The sequence below is a fragment of the Urtica dioica genome, chromosome 5 (genome assembly GCF_054948205.1).
Source record: "Urtica dioica subsp. dioica isolate 48M chromosome 5, U.dioica_male_clone48M_v1_H2, whole genome shotgun sequence".
In the NCBI taxonomy this organism is placed as follows: Eukaryota; Viridiplantae; Streptophyta; class Magnoliopsida; order Rosales; family Urticaceae; genus Urtica; species Urtica dioica.
The window spans coordinates 11,719,046-11,732,413 of record NC_142760.1 but is presented as its reverse complement, the minus strand read 5'-3'; the positions used below and the strand labels follow the sequence as shown (position 1 = coordinate 11,732,413).

Below are 13,368 nucleotides of genomic sequence, written 5' to 3'. Positions count from 1 at the left end.
CCATAACTACGTCTTCGGTGCACCAAAAATCACATAAAATATATGAATTCCTAATAACTTTTCGCGATCTTCGCGTTGGGACGGATTCGGAAGAGTGATCGGCGAAATTCCGACAAGGTGAACGGGGGAAGGGTAAAATCGTAAATTTCGCCCTCGGATTTCGACTTTCACCGGTGAATTGTAAGCGTAAACGGGCATTTGAACAAGACTCGGAGCGATTTTTGGTGAAATTCCATCGTTTCGGCCTCCGAAAAAAATAATTCGCAAAAAAAGAGGGATGCAACACGAGGACTTCCCAGGAGGTCACCCATCCTAGTACTACTCTCGCCCAAGCACGCTTAACTTCGGAGTTCTAATGGGATCCGGTGCATTAGTGCTGGTATGATCGCATCCGCAAGCATTAGCGCGCATTATCTATATAAGAATCAACGCCGCGACTCCCAAAAGCCATAACTACGTCTTCGGTGCACCAAAAATCACATAAAATATATGAATTCCTAATAACTTTTCGCGATCTTCGCGTTGGGACGGTTTCGGAAGAGTGATCGGCGAAATTCCGACAAGGTGAACGGGGAAAGGGTAAAATCGTAAATTTCGCCCTCGGTCCGGAATTTCGACTTTCACGTGTTTATTGTATGCGTAATCGAGCATTTGAACAAGGCTCGGAGCGATTTTTGGTGAAATTCCATCGTTTCGGCCTCCGAAAAAAATAATTCGCAAAAAAAGAGGGATGCAACACGAGGACTTCCCAGGAGGTCACCCATCCTAGTACTACTCTCGCCCAAGCACGCTTAACTTCGGAGTTCTGATGGGATCCGATGCATTAGTGCTGGTATGATCGCATCCGCAAGCATTAGCGCGCATTATCTATATAAGAATCAGCGCCGCGACTCCCAAAAGCCATAACTACGTCTTCGGTGCACCAAAAATCACATAAAATATATGAATTCCTAATAACTTTTCGCGATCTTCGCGTTGGGACGGATTCGGAAGAGTGATCGGCGAAATTCCGAAAAGGTGAACGGGGGAAGGGTAAAATCGTAAATTTTGCCCTCGGTCCGGAATTTCGACTTTCACCGGTGAATTGTAAGCGTAAACGGGCATTTGAACAAGACTCGGAGCGATTTTTGGTGAAATTCCATCGTTTCGGCCTCCGAAAAAAATAATTCGCAAAAAAAGAGGGATGCAACACGAGGACTTCCCAGGAGGTCACCCATCCTAGTACTACTCTCGCCCAAGCACGCTTAACTTCGGAGTTCTAATGGGATCCGGTGCATTAGTGCTGGTATGATCGCATCCGCAAGCATTAGCGCGCATTATCTATATAAGAATCAACGCCGCGACTCCCAAAAGCCATAACTACGTCTTCGGTGCACCAAAAATCACATAAAATATATGAATTCCTAATAACTTTTCGCGATCTTCGCGTTGGGACGGTTTCGGAAGAGTGATCGGCGAAATTCCGACAAGGTGAACGGGGGAAGGGTAAAATCGTAAATTTCGCCCTCGGTCCAGAATTTCGACTTTCACCGGTGAATTGTAAACGTAAACGGGCATTTGAACAAGACTCGGAGCGATTTTTGGTGAAATTCCATCGTTTCGGCCTCCGAAAAAAATAATTCGCAAAAAAAGAGGGATGCAACACGAGGACTTCCCAGGAGGTCACCCATCCTAGTACTACTCTCGCCCAAGCACGCTTAACTTCGGAGTTCTGATGGGATCCGGTGCATTAGTGCTGGTATGATCGCATCCGCAAGCATTAGCGCGCATTATCTATATATGAATCAACGCCGCGACTCCCAAAAGCCATAACTACGTCTTCGGTGCACCAAAAATCACATAAAATATATGAATTCCTAATAACTTTTCGCGATCTTCGCGTTGGGACGGTTTCGGAAGAGTGAACGGCGAAATTCCGACAAGGTGAACGGGGGAAGGGTAAAATCGTAAATTTCGCCCTCGGTCCGGAATTTCGACTTTCACCGGTGAATTGTAAGCGTAAACGGGCATTTGAACAAGACTCGGAGCGATTTTTGGTGAAATTCCATCGTTTCGGCCTCCGAAAAAAATAATTCGCAAAAAAAGAGGGATGCAACACGAGGACTTCCCAGGAGGTCACCCATCCTAGTACTACTCTCGCCCAAGCACGCTTAACTTCGGAGTTATGATGGGATGCGGTGCATTAGTGCTGGTATGATCGCATCCGCAAGCATTAGCGCGCATTATCTATATAAGAATCAACGCCGCGACTCCCAAAAGCCATAACTACGTCTTCGGTGCACCAAAAATCACATAAAATATATGAATTCCTAATAACTTTTCGCGATCTTCGCGTTGGGACGGTTTCGGAAGAGTGATCGGCGAAATTCCGACAAGGTGAACGGGGGAAGGGTAAAATCGTAAATTTCGCCCTCGGTCCGGAATTTCGACTTTCACCGGTGAATTGTAAGCGTAAACGGGCATTTGAACAAGACTCGGAGCGATTTTTGGTGAAATTCCATCGTTTCGGCCTCCGAAAAAAATAATTCGCAAAAAAAGAGGGATGCAACACGAGGACTTCCCAGGAGGTCACCCATCCTAGTACTACTCTCGCCCAAGCACGCTTAACTTCGGAGTTCTGATGGGATCCGGTGCATTAGTGCTAGTATGATCGCATCCGCAAGCATTAGCGCGCATTATCTATATAAGAATCAACGCCGCGACTCCCAAAAGCCATAACTACGTCTTCGGTGCACCAAAAATCACATAAAATATATGAATTCCTAATAACTTTTCGCGATCTTCGCGTTGGGACGGTTTCGGAAGAGTGATCGGCGAAATTCCGACAAGGTGAACGGGGGAAGGGTAAAATCGTAAATTTCGCCCTTGGTCCGGAATTTCGACTTTCACCGGTGAATTGTAAGCGTAAACGGGCATTTGAACAAGACTGGGAGCGATTTTTGGTGAAATTCCATCGTTTCGGCCTCCGAAAAAAATAATTCGCAAAAAAAGAGGGATGCAACACGAGGACTTCCCAGGAGGTCACCCATCCTAGTACTACTCTCGCCCAAGCACGCTTAACTTCGGAGTTCTGATGGGATCCGGTGCATTAGTGCTGGTATGATCGCATCCGCAAGCATTAGCGCGCATTATCTATATAAGAATCAACGCCGCGACTCCCAAAAGCCATAACTACGTCTTCGGTGCACCAAAAATCACATAAAATATATGAATTCCTATTAACTTTTCGCGATCTTCGCGTTGGGACGGTTTCGGAAGAGTGATCGGCGAAATTCCGACAAGGTGAACGGGGGAAGGGTAAAATCGTAAATTTCGACCTCGGTCCGGAATTTCGACTTTCACCGTTGAATTGTAAGCGTAAACGAGCATTTGAACAAGGCTCGGAGCGATTTTTGGTGAAATTCCATCGTTTCGGCCTCCGAAAAAAATAATTCGCAAAAAAAGAGGGATGCAACACGAGGACTTCCCAGGAGGTCACCCATCCTAGTACTACTCTCGCCCAAGCACGCTTAACTTCGGAGTTCTGATGGGATCCGGTGCATTAGTGCTGGTATGATCGCATCCGCAAGCATTAGCGCGCATTATCTATATAAGAATCAACGCCGCGACTCCCAAAAGCCATAACTACGTCTTCGGTGCACCAAAAATCACATAAAATATATGAATTCCTAATAACTTTTCGCGATCTTCGCGTTGGGACGGTTTCGGAAGAGTGATCGGCGAAGCTCCGACAAGGTGAACGGGGGAAGGGTAAAATCATAAATTTCGCCCTCGGTCCGGAATTTCGACTTTCACCGGTGAATTGTAAGCGTAAACGGGCATTTGAACAAGTCTCGGAGCGATTTTTGGTGAAATTCCATCGTTTCGGCCTCCGAAAAAAATAATTCGCAAAAAAAGAGGGATGCAACACGATGACTTCCCAGGAGGTCACCCATCCTAGTACTACTCTCGCCCAAGCACGCTTAACTTCGGAGTTCTGATGGGATCCGGTGCATTAGTGCTGGTATGATCGCATCCGCAAGCATTAACGCGCATTATCTATATAAGAATCAACGCCGCGACTCCCAAAAGCCATAACTACGTCTTCGGTGCACCAAAAATCACATAAAATATATGAATTCCTAATAACTTTTCGCGATCTTCGCGTTGGGACGGTTTCAGAAGAGTGATCGGCGAAATTCCGACAAGGTGAACGGGGGAAGGGTAAAATCGTAAATTTCGCCCTCGGTCCGGAATTTCGACTTTCACCGGTGAATTGTAAGCGTAAACGGCCATTTGAACAAGACTCGGAGCGATTTTTGGTGAAATTCCATCTTTTCGGCCTCCGAAAAAAATAATTCGCAAAAAAAGAGGGATGCAACACGAGGACTTCCCAGGACGTCACCCATCCTAGTACTACTCTCGCCCAAGCACACTGAACTTCGGAGTTCTAATGGGATCCGGTGCATTAGTGCTGGTATGATCGCATCCGCAAGCATTAGCGCGCATTATCTATATAAGAATCAACGCCGCGATTCCCAAAAGCCATAACTACGTCTTCGGTGCACCAAAAATCACATAAAATATATGAATTCCTAATAACTTTTCGCGATCTTCGCGTTGGGATGGTTTCGAAAGAGTGATCGGCGAAATTCCGACAAGGTGAACGGGGGAAGGGTAAAATCGTAAATTTCGCCCTCGGTCCGGAATTTCGACTTTCACCTGTGAATTGTATGCGTAATCGAGCATTTGAACAAGGCTCGGAGCGATTTTTGGTGAAATTCCATCGTTTCGGCCTCCGAAAAAAATAATTCGCAAAAAAAGAGGGATGCAACACGAGGACTTCCCATGAGGTCACCCATCCTAGTACTACTCTCGCCCAAGCACGCTTAACTTCGGAGTTCTGATGGGATCCGGTGCATTAGTGCTGGTATGATCGCATCCGCAAGCATTAGCGCGCATTATCTATATAAGAATCAACGCCGCGATTCCCAAAAGCCATAACTACGTCTTCGGTGCACCAAAAATCACATAAAATATATGAATTCCTAATAACTTTTCGCGATCTTCGCGTTGGGACGGTTTCGGAAGAGTGATCGGCGAAATTCCGACAAGGTGAACGGGGGAAGGGTAAAATCGTAAATTTCGCCCTCGGTCCGGAATTTCGACTTTCACCGGTGAATTGTATGCGTAAACGAGCATTTGAACAAGGCTCGGAGCGATTTTTGGTGAAATTCCATCGTTTCGGACTCCGAAAAAAATAATTCGCAAAAAAAGAGGGATGCAACACGAGGACTTCCCAGAAGGTCACCCATCCTAGTACTACTCTCGCCCAAGCACGCTTAACTTCGGAGTTCTGATGGGATCCGGTGCATTAGTGCTGGTATGATCGCATCTGCAAGCATTAGCGCGCATTATCTATATAAGAATCAACGCCGCGACTCCCAAAAGCCATAACTACGTCTTCGGTGCACCAAAAATCACATAAAATATATGAATTCCTAATAACTTTTCGCGATCTTCGCGTTGGGACGGTTTCGGAAGAGTGATCGGCGAAATTCCGACAAGGTGAACGGGGGAAGGGTAAAATCGTAAATTTCGCCCTCGGTCCGGAATTTCGACTTTCACCGGTGAATTGTAAGCGTAAACGAGCATTTGAACAAGGCTCGGAGCGATTTTTGGTAAAATTCCATCGTTTCGGCCTCCGAAAAAAAATAATTCGCAAAAAAAGAGGGATGCAACACGAGGACTTCCCAGGAGGTCACCCATCCTAGTACTACTCTCGCCCAAGCACGCTTAACTTCGGAGTTCTGATGGGATCCGGTGCATTAGTGCTGGTATGATCGCATCCGCAAGCATTAGCGCGCATTATCTATATAAGAATCAACGCCGCGACTCCCAAAAGCCATAACTACGTCTTCGGTGCACCAAAAATCACATAAAATATATGAATTCCTAATAACTTTTCGCGATCTTCGCGTTGGGACGGTTTCAGAAGAGTGATCTGCGAAATTCCGACAAGGTGAACGGGGGAAGGGTAAAATCGTAAATTTCGCCCTCGGTCCGGAATTTCGACTTTCACCGGTGAATTGTAAGCGTAAACGGGCATTTGAACAAGACTCGGAGCGATTTTTGGTGAAATTCCATCTTTTCGGCCTCCGAAAAAAATAATTCGCAAAAAAAGAGGGATGCAACACGAGGACTTCCCAGGACGTCACCCATCCTAGTACTACTCTCGCCCAAGCACGCTGAACTTCGGAGTTCTGATGGGATCCGGTGCATTAGTGCTGGTATGATCGCATCCGCAAGCATTAGCGCGCATTATCTATATAAGAATCAACGCCGCGATTCCCAAAAGCCATAACTACGTCTTCGGTGCACCAAAAATCACATAAAATATATGAATTCCTAATAACTTTTCGCGATCTTCGCGTTGGGACGGTTTCGAAAGAGTGATCGGCGAAATTCCGACAAGGTGAACGGGGGAAGGGTAAAATCGTAAATTTCGCCCTCGGTCCGGAATTTCGACTTTCACCGGTGAATTGTAAGCGTAAACGGGCATTTGAACAAGACTCGGAGCGATTTTTGGTGAAATTCCATCGTTTCGGCCTCCGAAAAAAATAATTCGCAAAAAAAGAGGGATGCAACACGAGGACTTCCCAGGAGGTCACCCATCCTAGTACTACTCTCGCCCAAGCACGCTTAACTTCGGAGTTCTGATGGGATCCGGTGCATTAGTGGTGGTATGATCGCATCCGCAAGCATTAGCGCGCATTATCTATATAAGAATCAACGCCGCGACTCCCAAAAGCCATAACTACGTCTTCGGTGTACCAAAAATCACATAAAATATATGAATTCCTAATAACTTTTCGCGATCTTCGCATTGGGACGGTTTCGGAAGAGTGATCGGCGAAATTCCGACAAGGTGAACGGAGGAAGGGTAAAATCGTAAATTTCGCCCTCGGTCCGGAATTTCGACTTTCACCGGTGAATTGTAAGCGTAAACGAGCATTTGAACAAGGCTCGGAGCGATTTTTGGTGAAATTCCATCGTTTCGGCCTCCGAAAAAAATAATTCGCAAAAAAAGAGGGATGCAACACGAGGACTTCCCAGGTGGTCACCCATCCTAGTACTACTCTCGCCCAAGCACGCTTAACTTCGGAGTTCTGATGGGATCCGGTGCATTAGTGGTGGTATGATCGCATCCGAAAGCATTAGCGCGCATTATCTATATAAGAATCAACGCCGCGACTCCCAAAAGCCATAACTACGTCTTCGGTGCACAAAAATCACATAAAATATATGAATTCCTAATAACTTTTCGCGATCTTCGCGTTGGGACGGTTTCGGAAGAGTGATCGGCGAAATTCCGACAAGGTGAACGGGGGAAGGGTAAAATCGTAAATTTCGCCCTTGGTCCGGAATTTCGACTTTCACCGGTGAATTGTAAGCGTAAACGGGCATTTGAACAAGACTCGGAGCGATTTTTGGTGAAATTCCATCGTTTCGGCCTCCGAAAAAAATAATTCGCAAAAAAAGAGGGATGCAACACGAGGACTTCCCAGGAGGTCACCCATCCTAGTACTACTCTCGCCCAAGCACGCTTAACTTCGGAGTTCTGATGGGATCCGGTGCATTAGTGCTGGTATGATCGCATCCGCAAGCATTAGCGCGCATTATCTATATAAGAATCAACGCCGCGACTCCCAAAAGCCATAACTACGTCTTCGGTGCACCAAAAATCACATAAAATATATGAATTCCTAATAACTTTTCGCGATCTTCGCGTTGGGACGGTTTCGGAAGAGTGATCGGCGAAATTCCGACAAGGTGAACGGGGGAAGGGTAAAATCGTAAATTTCGCCCTCGGTCCGGAATTTCGACTTTCACCGGTGAATTGTAAGCGTAAACGAGCATTTGAACAAGGCTCGGAGCGATTTTTGGTAAAATTCCATCGTTTCGGCCTCCGAAAAAAATAATTCGCAAAAAAAGAGGGATGCAACACGAGGACTTCCCAGGAGGTCACCCATCCTAGTACTACTCTCGCCCAAGCACGCTTAACTTCGGAGTTCTGATGGGATCCGGTGCATTAGTGCTGGTATGATCGCATCCGCAAGCATTAGCGCGCATTATCTATATAAGAATCAACGCCGCGACTCCCAAAAGCCATAACTACGTCTTCGGTGCACCAAAAATCACATAAAATATATGAATTCCTAATAACTTTTCGCGATCTTCGCGTTGGGACGGTTTCAGAAGAGTGATCTGCGAAATTCCGACAAGGTGAACGGGGGAAGGGTAAAATCGTAAATTTCGCCCTCGGTCCGGAATTTCGACTTTCACCGGTGAATTGTAAGCGTAAACGGGCATTTGAACAAGACTCGGAGCGATTTTTAGTGAAATTCCATCGTTTCGGCCTCCGAAAAAAATAATTCGCAAAAAAAGAGGGATCCAACACGAGGACTTCCCAGGAGGTCACCTATCCTAGTACTACTCTCGCCCAAGCACGCTTAACTTCGGAGTTCTGATGGGATCCGGTGCATTAGTGCTGGTATGATCGCTTCCGCAAGCATTAGCGCGCATTATCTATATAAGAATCAACGCCGCGACTCCCAAAAGCCATAACGACGTCTTCGGTGCACCAAAAATCACATAAAATATATGAATTCCTAATAACTTTTCGCGATCTTCGCGTTGGGACGGTTTCGGAAGAGTGATCGGCGAAATTCAGACAAGGTGAACGGGGGAAGGGTAAAATCGTAAATTTCGCCCTTGGTCCGGAATTTCGACTTTCACCGGTGAATTGTAAGCGTAAACGGGTATTTGAACAAGACTCGGAGCGATTTTTGGTGAAATTAAATCGTTTCGGCCTCTGAAAAAAATAATTCGCAAAAAAAGAGGGATGCAACACGAGGACTTCCCAGGAGGTCACCCATCCTAGTACTACTCTCGCCCAAGCACGCTTAACTTCGGAGTTCTGATGGGATCCGGTGCATTAGTGGTGGTATGATCGCATCCGCAAGCATTAGCGCGCATTATCTATATAAGAATCAACGCCGCGACTCCCAAAAGCCATAACTACGTCTTCGGTGTACCAAAAATCACATAAAATATATGAATTCCTAATAACTTTTCGCGATCTTCGCATTGGGACGGTTTCGGAAGAGTGATCGGCGAAATTCCGACAAGGTGAAAGGAGGAAGGGTAAAATCGTAAATTTCGCCCTCGGTCCGGAATTTCGACTTTCACCGGTGAATTGTAAGCGTAAACGAGCATTTGAACAAGGCTCGGAGCGATTTTTGGTGAAATTCCATCGTTTCGGCCTCCGAAAAAAATAATTCGCAAAAAAAGAGGGATGCAACACGAGGACTTCCCAGGTGGTCACCCATCCTAGTACTACTCTCGCCCAAGCACGTTCAACTTCGGAGTTCTGATGGGATCCGGTGCATTAGTGCTGGTATGATCGCATCCGAAAGCATTAGCGCGCATTATCTATATAAGAATCAACGCCGCGACTCCCAAAAGCCATAACTACGTCTTCGGTGCACCAAAAATCACATAAAATATATGAATTCCTAATAACTTTTCGCGATCTTCGCGTTGGGACGGTTTCGGAAGAGTGATCGGCGAAATTCCGACAAGGTGAACGGGAGAAGGGTAAAATCGTAAATTTCGCCCTCGGTCCGGAATTTCGACTTTCACCGGTGAATTGTAAGCGTAAACGGGCATTTGAACAAGACTCGGAGCGATTTTTAGTGAAATTCCATCGTTTCGGCCTCCGAAAAAAATAATTCGCAAAAAAAGAGGGATCCAACACGAGGACTTCCCAGGAGGTCACCTATCCTAGTACTACTCTCGCCCAAGCACGCTTAACTTCGGAGTTCTGATGGGATCCGGTGCATTAGTGCTGGTATGATCGCTTCCGCAAGCATTAGCGCGCATTATCTATATAAGAATCAACGCCGCGACTCCCAAAAGCCATAACGACGTCTTCGGTGCACCAAAAATCACATAAAATATATGAATTCCTAATAACTTTTCGCGATCTTCGCGTTGGGACGGTTTCGGAAGAGTGATCGGCGAAATTCCGACAAGGTGAACGGGGGAAGGGTAAAATCGTAAATTTCGCCCTTGGTCCGGAATTTCGACTTTCACCGGTGAATTGTAAGCGTAAACGGGCATTTGAACAAGACTCGGTTTGATTTTTGGTGAAATTAAATCGTTTCGGCCTCTGAAAAAAATAATTCGCAAAAAAAGAGGGATGCAACACGAGGACTTCCCAAGAGGTCACCCATCCTAGTACTACTCTCGCCCAAGCACGCTTAACTTCGGAGTTCTGATGGGATCCGGTGCATTAGTGCTGGTATGATCGCATCCGCAAGCATTAGCGCGCATTATCTATATAAGAATCAACGCCGCGACTCCCAAAAGCCATAACTACGTCTTCGGTGTACCAAAAATCACATAAAATATATGAATTCCTAATAACTTTTTGCGATCTTCGCATTGGGACGGTTTCGGAAGAGTGATCGGCGAAATTCCGACAAGGTGAAAGGAGGAAGGGTAAAATCGTAAATTTCGCCCTCGGTCCGGAATTTCGACTTTCACCGGTGAATTGTAAGCGTAAACGAGCATTTGAACAAGGCTCGGAGCGATTTTTGGTGAAATTCCATCGTTTCGGCCTCCGAAAAAAATAATTCGCAAAAAAAGAGGGATGCAACACGAGGACTTCCCAGGTGGTCACCCATCCTAGTACTACTCTCGCCCAAGCACGTTCAACTTCGGAGTTCTGATGGGATCCGGTGCATTAGTGCTGGTATGATCGCATCCGAAAGCATTAGCGCGCATTATCTATATAAGAATCAACGCCGCGACTCCCAAAAGCCATAACTACGTCTTCGGTGCACCAAAAATCACATAAAATATATGAATTCCTAATAACTTTTCGCGATCTTCGCGTTGGGACGGTTTCGGAAGAGTGATCGGCGAAATTCCGACAAGGTGAACGGGGGAAGGGTAAAATCGTAAATTTCGCCCTCGGTCCGGAATTTCGACTTTCACCGGTGAATTGTAAGCGTAAACGGGCATTTGAACAAGACTCGGAGCGATTTTTAGTGAAATTCCATCGTTTCGGCCTCCGAAAAAAATAATTCGCAAAAAAAGAGGGATCCAACACGAGGACTTCCCAGGAGGTCACCTATCCTAGTACTACTCTCGCCCAAGCACGCTTAACTTCGGAGTTCTGATGGGATCCGGTGCATTAGTGCTGGTATGATCGCTTCCGCAAGCATTAGCGCGCATTATCTATATAAGAATCAACGCCGCGACTCCCAAAAGCCATAACGACGTCTTCGGTGCACCAAAAATCACATAAAATATATGAATTCCTAATAACTTTTCGCGATCTTCGCGTTGGGACGGTTTCGGAAGAGTGATCGGCGAAATTCCGACAAGGTGAACGGGGGAAGGGTAAAATCGTAAATTTCGCCCTTGGTCCGGAATTTCGACTTTCACCGGTGAATTGTAAGCGTAAACGGGCATTTGAACAAGACTCGGTTTGATTTTTGGTGAAATTAAATCGTTTCGGCCTCTGAAAAAAATAATTCGCAAAAAAAGAGGGATGCAACACGAGGACTTCCCAAGAGGTCACCCATCCTAGTACTACTCTCGCCCAAGCACGCTTAACTTCGGAGTTCTGATGGGATCCGGTGCATTAGTGCTGGTATGATCGCATCCGCAAGCATTAGCGCGCATTATCTATATAAGAATCAACGCCGCGACTCCCAAAAGCCATAACTACGTCTTCGGTGTACCAAAAATCACATAAAATATATGAATTCCTAATAACTTTTTGCGATCTTCGCATTGGGACGGTTTCGGAAGAGTGATCGGCGAAATTCCGACAAGGTGAAAGGAGGAAGGGTAAAATCGTAAATTTCGCCCTCGGTCCGGAATTTCGACTTTCACCGGTGAATTGTAAGCGTAAACGAGCATTTGAACAAGGCTCGGAGCGATTTTTGGTGAAATTCCATCGTTTCGGCCTCCGAAAAAAATAATTCGCAAAAAAAGAGGGATGCAACACGAGGACTTCCCAGGTGGTCACCCATCCTAGTACTACTCTCGCCCAAGCACGCTTAACTTCGGAGTTCTGATGGGATCCGGTGCATTAGTGCTGGTATGATCGCATCCGAAAGCATTAGCGCGCATTATCTATATAAGAATCAACGCCGCGACTCCCAAAAGCCATAACTACGTCTTCGGTGCACCAAAAATCACATAAAATATATGAATTCCTAATAACTTTTCGCGATCTTCGCATTGGGACGGTTTCGGAAGAGTGATCGGCGAAATTCCGACAAGGTGAAAGGAGGAAGGGTAAAATCGTAAATTTCGCCCTCGGTCCGGAATTTCGACTTTCACCGGTGAATTGTAAGCGTAAACGAGCATTTGAACAAGGCTCGGAGCGATTTTTGGTGAAATTCCATCGTTTCGGCCTCCGAAAAAAATAATTCGCAAAAAAAGAGGGATGCAACACGAGGACTTCCCAGGTGGTCACCCATCCTAGTACTACTCTCGCCCAAGCACGCTTAACTTCGGAGTTCTGATGGGATCCGGTGCATTAGTGCTGGTATGATCGCATCCGAAAGCATTAGCGCGCATTATCTATATAAGAATCAACGCCGCGACTCCCAAAAGCCATAACTACGTCTTCGGTGCACCAAAAATCACATAAAATATATGAATTCCTAATAACTTTTCGCGATCTTCGCGTTGGGACGGTTTCGGAAGAGTGATCGGCGAAATTCCGACAAGGTGAACGGGGGAAGGGTAAAATCGTAAATTTCGCCCTCGGTCCGGAATTTCGACTTTCACCGGTGAATTGTAAGCGTAAACGGGCATTTGAACAAGACTCGGAGCGATTTTTGGTGAAATTCCATCGTTTCGGCCTCCGAAAAAAATAATTCGCAAAAAAAGAGGGATGCAACACGAGGACTTCCCAGGAGGTCACCCATCCTAGTACTACTCTCGCCCAAGCACGCTTAACTTCGGAGTTCTGATGGGATCCGGTGCATTAGTGCTGGTATGATCGCATCCGCAAGCATTAGCGCGCATTATCTATATAAGAATCAACGCCGCGACTCCCAAAAGCCATAACTACGTCTTCGGTGCACCAAAAATCACATAAAATATATGAATTCCTAATAACTTTTCGCGATCTTCGCGTAGGGACGGTTTCGGAAGACTGATCGGCGAAATTCCGACAAGGTGAACGGGGGAAGGGTAAAATCGTAAATTTCGCCCTCGGTCCGGAATTTCGACTTTCACCGGTGAATTGTATGCGTAAACGAGCATTTGAACAAGGCTCGGAGCGATTTTTGGTGAAAT

The 13,368-nt window shown here is 46.1% G+C and overlaps 26 non-coding genes and 3 pseudogenes across 26 annotated transcripts; all 29 read right to left on the bottom strand.

Moving 5' to 3' along the window:
- Positions 1-274: 274 nt before the first annotated feature.
- LOC149395307 (5S ribosomal RNA) lies at positions 275-393 on the bottom strand. The gene has a single exon (XR_016297660.1). It is a non-coding gene; the product is annotated as a 5S ribosomal RNA (ribosomal RNA).
- Positions 394-727: 334 nt separating this feature from the next.
- On the bottom strand, positions 728-846 carry LOC149395306 (5S ribosomal RNA). The gene has a single exon (XR_016298109.1). It is a non-coding gene; the product is annotated as a 5S ribosomal RNA (ribosomal RNA).
- Positions 847-1,180: 334 nt separating this feature from the next.
- On the bottom strand, positions 1,181-1,299 carry LOC149395305 (5S ribosomal RNA). Its single transcript, XR_016297659.1, has one exon. It is a non-coding gene; the product is annotated as a 5S ribosomal RNA (ribosomal RNA).
- Positions 1,300-1,633: 334 nt separating this feature from the next.
- LOC149395304 (5S ribosomal RNA) lies at positions 1,634-1,752 on the bottom strand. Its single transcript, XR_016299403.1, has one exon. It is a non-coding gene; the product is annotated as a 5S ribosomal RNA (ribosomal RNA).
- A 334-nt stretch (positions 1,753-2,086) lies between these two features.
- LOC149395303 (5S ribosomal RNA) lies at positions 2,087-2,205 on the bottom strand. Its single transcript, XR_016299277.1, has one exon. It is a non-coding gene; the product is annotated as a 5S ribosomal RNA (ribosomal RNA).
- Positions 2,206-2,539: 334 nt separating this feature from the next.
- On the bottom strand, positions 2,540-2,658 carry LOC149395302 (5S ribosomal RNA). The gene has a single exon (XR_016297871.1). It is a non-coding gene; the product is annotated as a 5S ribosomal RNA (ribosomal RNA).
- Positions 2,659-2,992: 334 nt separating this feature from the next.
- LOC149395301 (5S ribosomal RNA) lies at positions 2,993-3,111 on the bottom strand. Its single transcript, XR_016299392.1, has one exon. It is a non-coding gene; the product is annotated as a 5S ribosomal RNA (ribosomal RNA).
- Positions 3,112-3,445: 334 nt separating this feature from the next.
- On the bottom strand, positions 3,446-3,564 carry LOC149395300 (5S ribosomal RNA). The gene has a single exon (XR_016299381.1). It is a non-coding gene; the product is annotated as a 5S ribosomal RNA (ribosomal RNA).
- Positions 3,565-3,898: 334 nt separating this feature from the next.
- LOC149395299 (5S ribosomal RNA) lies at positions 3,899-4,017 on the bottom strand. Its single transcript, XR_016297964.1, has one exon. It is a non-coding gene; the product is annotated as a 5S ribosomal RNA (ribosomal RNA).
- Positions 4,018-4,351: 334 nt separating this feature from the next.
- LOC149395298 (5S ribosomal RNA) lies at positions 4,352-4,470 on the bottom strand. Its single transcript, XR_016299208.1, has one exon. It is a non-coding gene; the product is annotated as a 5S ribosomal RNA (ribosomal RNA).
- A 334-nt stretch (positions 4,471-4,804) lies between these two features.
- Positions 4,805-4,923, bottom strand: LOC149395297 (5S ribosomal RNA). The gene has a single exon (XR_016297466.1). It is a non-coding gene; the product is annotated as a 5S ribosomal RNA (ribosomal RNA).
- Positions 4,924-5,257: 334 nt separating this feature from the next.
- Positions 5,258-5,376, bottom strand: LOC149395296 (5S ribosomal RNA). The gene has a single exon (XR_016298265.1). It is a non-coding gene; the product is annotated as a 5S ribosomal RNA (ribosomal RNA).
- Positions 5,377-5,711: 335 nt separating this feature from the next.
- LOC149395295 (5S ribosomal RNA) lies at positions 5,712-5,830 on the bottom strand. Its single transcript, XR_016299370.1, has one exon. It is a non-coding gene; the product is annotated as a 5S ribosomal RNA (ribosomal RNA).
- Positions 5,831-6,164: 334 nt separating this feature from the next.
- LOC149395294 (5S ribosomal RNA) lies at positions 6,165-6,283 on the bottom strand. The gene has a single exon (XR_016299067.1). It is a non-coding gene; the product is annotated as a 5S ribosomal RNA (ribosomal RNA).
- Positions 6,284-6,617: 334 nt separating this feature from the next.
- On the bottom strand, positions 6,618-6,736 carry LOC149395293 (5S ribosomal RNA). The gene has a single exon (XR_016298301.1). It is a non-coding gene; the product is annotated as a 5S ribosomal RNA (ribosomal RNA).
- Positions 6,737-7,070: 334 nt separating this feature from the next.
- On the bottom strand, positions 7,071-7,189 carry LOC149395292 (5S ribosomal RNA). The gene has a single exon (XR_016298281.1). It is a non-coding gene; the product is annotated as a 5S ribosomal RNA (ribosomal RNA).
- Positions 7,190-7,522: 333 nt separating this feature from the next.
- Positions 7,523-7,641, bottom strand: LOC149395291 (5S ribosomal RNA). Its single transcript, XR_016299358.1, has one exon. It is a non-coding gene; the product is annotated as a 5S ribosomal RNA (ribosomal RNA).
- A 334-nt stretch (positions 7,642-7,975) lies between these two features.
- On the bottom strand, positions 7,976-8,094 carry LOC149395290 (5S ribosomal RNA). Its single transcript, XR_016299345.1, has one exon. It is a non-coding gene; the product is annotated as a 5S ribosomal RNA (ribosomal RNA).
- Positions 8,095-8,428: 334 nt separating this feature from the next.
- On the bottom strand, positions 8,429-8,547 carry LOC149395289 (5S ribosomal RNA; annotated as a pseudogene).
- A 334-nt stretch (positions 8,548-8,881) lies between these two features.
- Positions 8,882-9,000, bottom strand: LOC149395288 (5S ribosomal RNA). Its single transcript, XR_016298299.1, has one exon. It is a non-coding gene; the product is annotated as a 5S ribosomal RNA (ribosomal RNA).
- A 334-nt stretch (positions 9,001-9,334) lies between these two features.
- LOC149395287 (5S ribosomal RNA) lies at positions 9,335-9,453 on the bottom strand. The gene has a single exon (XR_016298566.1). It is a non-coding gene; the product is annotated as a 5S ribosomal RNA (ribosomal RNA).
- Positions 9,454-9,787: 334 nt separating this feature from the next.
- LOC149395286 (5S ribosomal RNA) lies at positions 9,788-9,906 on the bottom strand (annotated as a pseudogene).
- Positions 9,907-10,240: 334 nt separating this feature from the next.
- On the bottom strand, positions 10,241-10,359 carry LOC149395285 (5S ribosomal RNA). The gene has a single exon (XR_016297485.1). It is a non-coding gene; the product is annotated as a 5S ribosomal RNA (ribosomal RNA).
- Positions 10,360-10,693: 334 nt separating this feature from the next.
- On the bottom strand, positions 10,694-10,812 carry LOC149395284 (5S ribosomal RNA). The gene has a single exon (XR_016298565.1). It is a non-coding gene; the product is annotated as a 5S ribosomal RNA (ribosomal RNA).
- A 334-nt stretch (positions 10,813-11,146) lies between these two features.
- On the bottom strand, positions 11,147-11,265 carry LOC149395283 (5S ribosomal RNA; annotated as a pseudogene).
- Positions 11,266-11,599: 334 nt separating this feature from the next.
- Positions 11,600-11,718, bottom strand: LOC149395282 (5S ribosomal RNA). The gene has a single exon (XR_016297484.1). It is a non-coding gene; the product is annotated as a 5S ribosomal RNA (ribosomal RNA).
- A 334-nt stretch (positions 11,719-12,052) lies between these two features.
- LOC149395281 (5S ribosomal RNA) lies at positions 12,053-12,171 on the bottom strand. Its single transcript, XR_016298625.1, has one exon. It is a non-coding gene; the product is annotated as a 5S ribosomal RNA (ribosomal RNA).
- Positions 12,172-12,505: 334 nt separating this feature from the next.
- LOC149395280 (5S ribosomal RNA) lies at positions 12,506-12,624 on the bottom strand. The gene has a single exon (XR_016298514.1). It is a non-coding gene; the product is annotated as a 5S ribosomal RNA (ribosomal RNA).
- Positions 12,625-12,958: 334 nt separating this feature from the next.
- Positions 12,959-13,077, bottom strand: LOC149395279 (5S ribosomal RNA). The gene has a single exon (XR_016299333.1). It is a non-coding gene; the product is annotated as a 5S ribosomal RNA (ribosomal RNA).
- Positions 13,078-13,368: the final 291 nt, after the last annotated feature.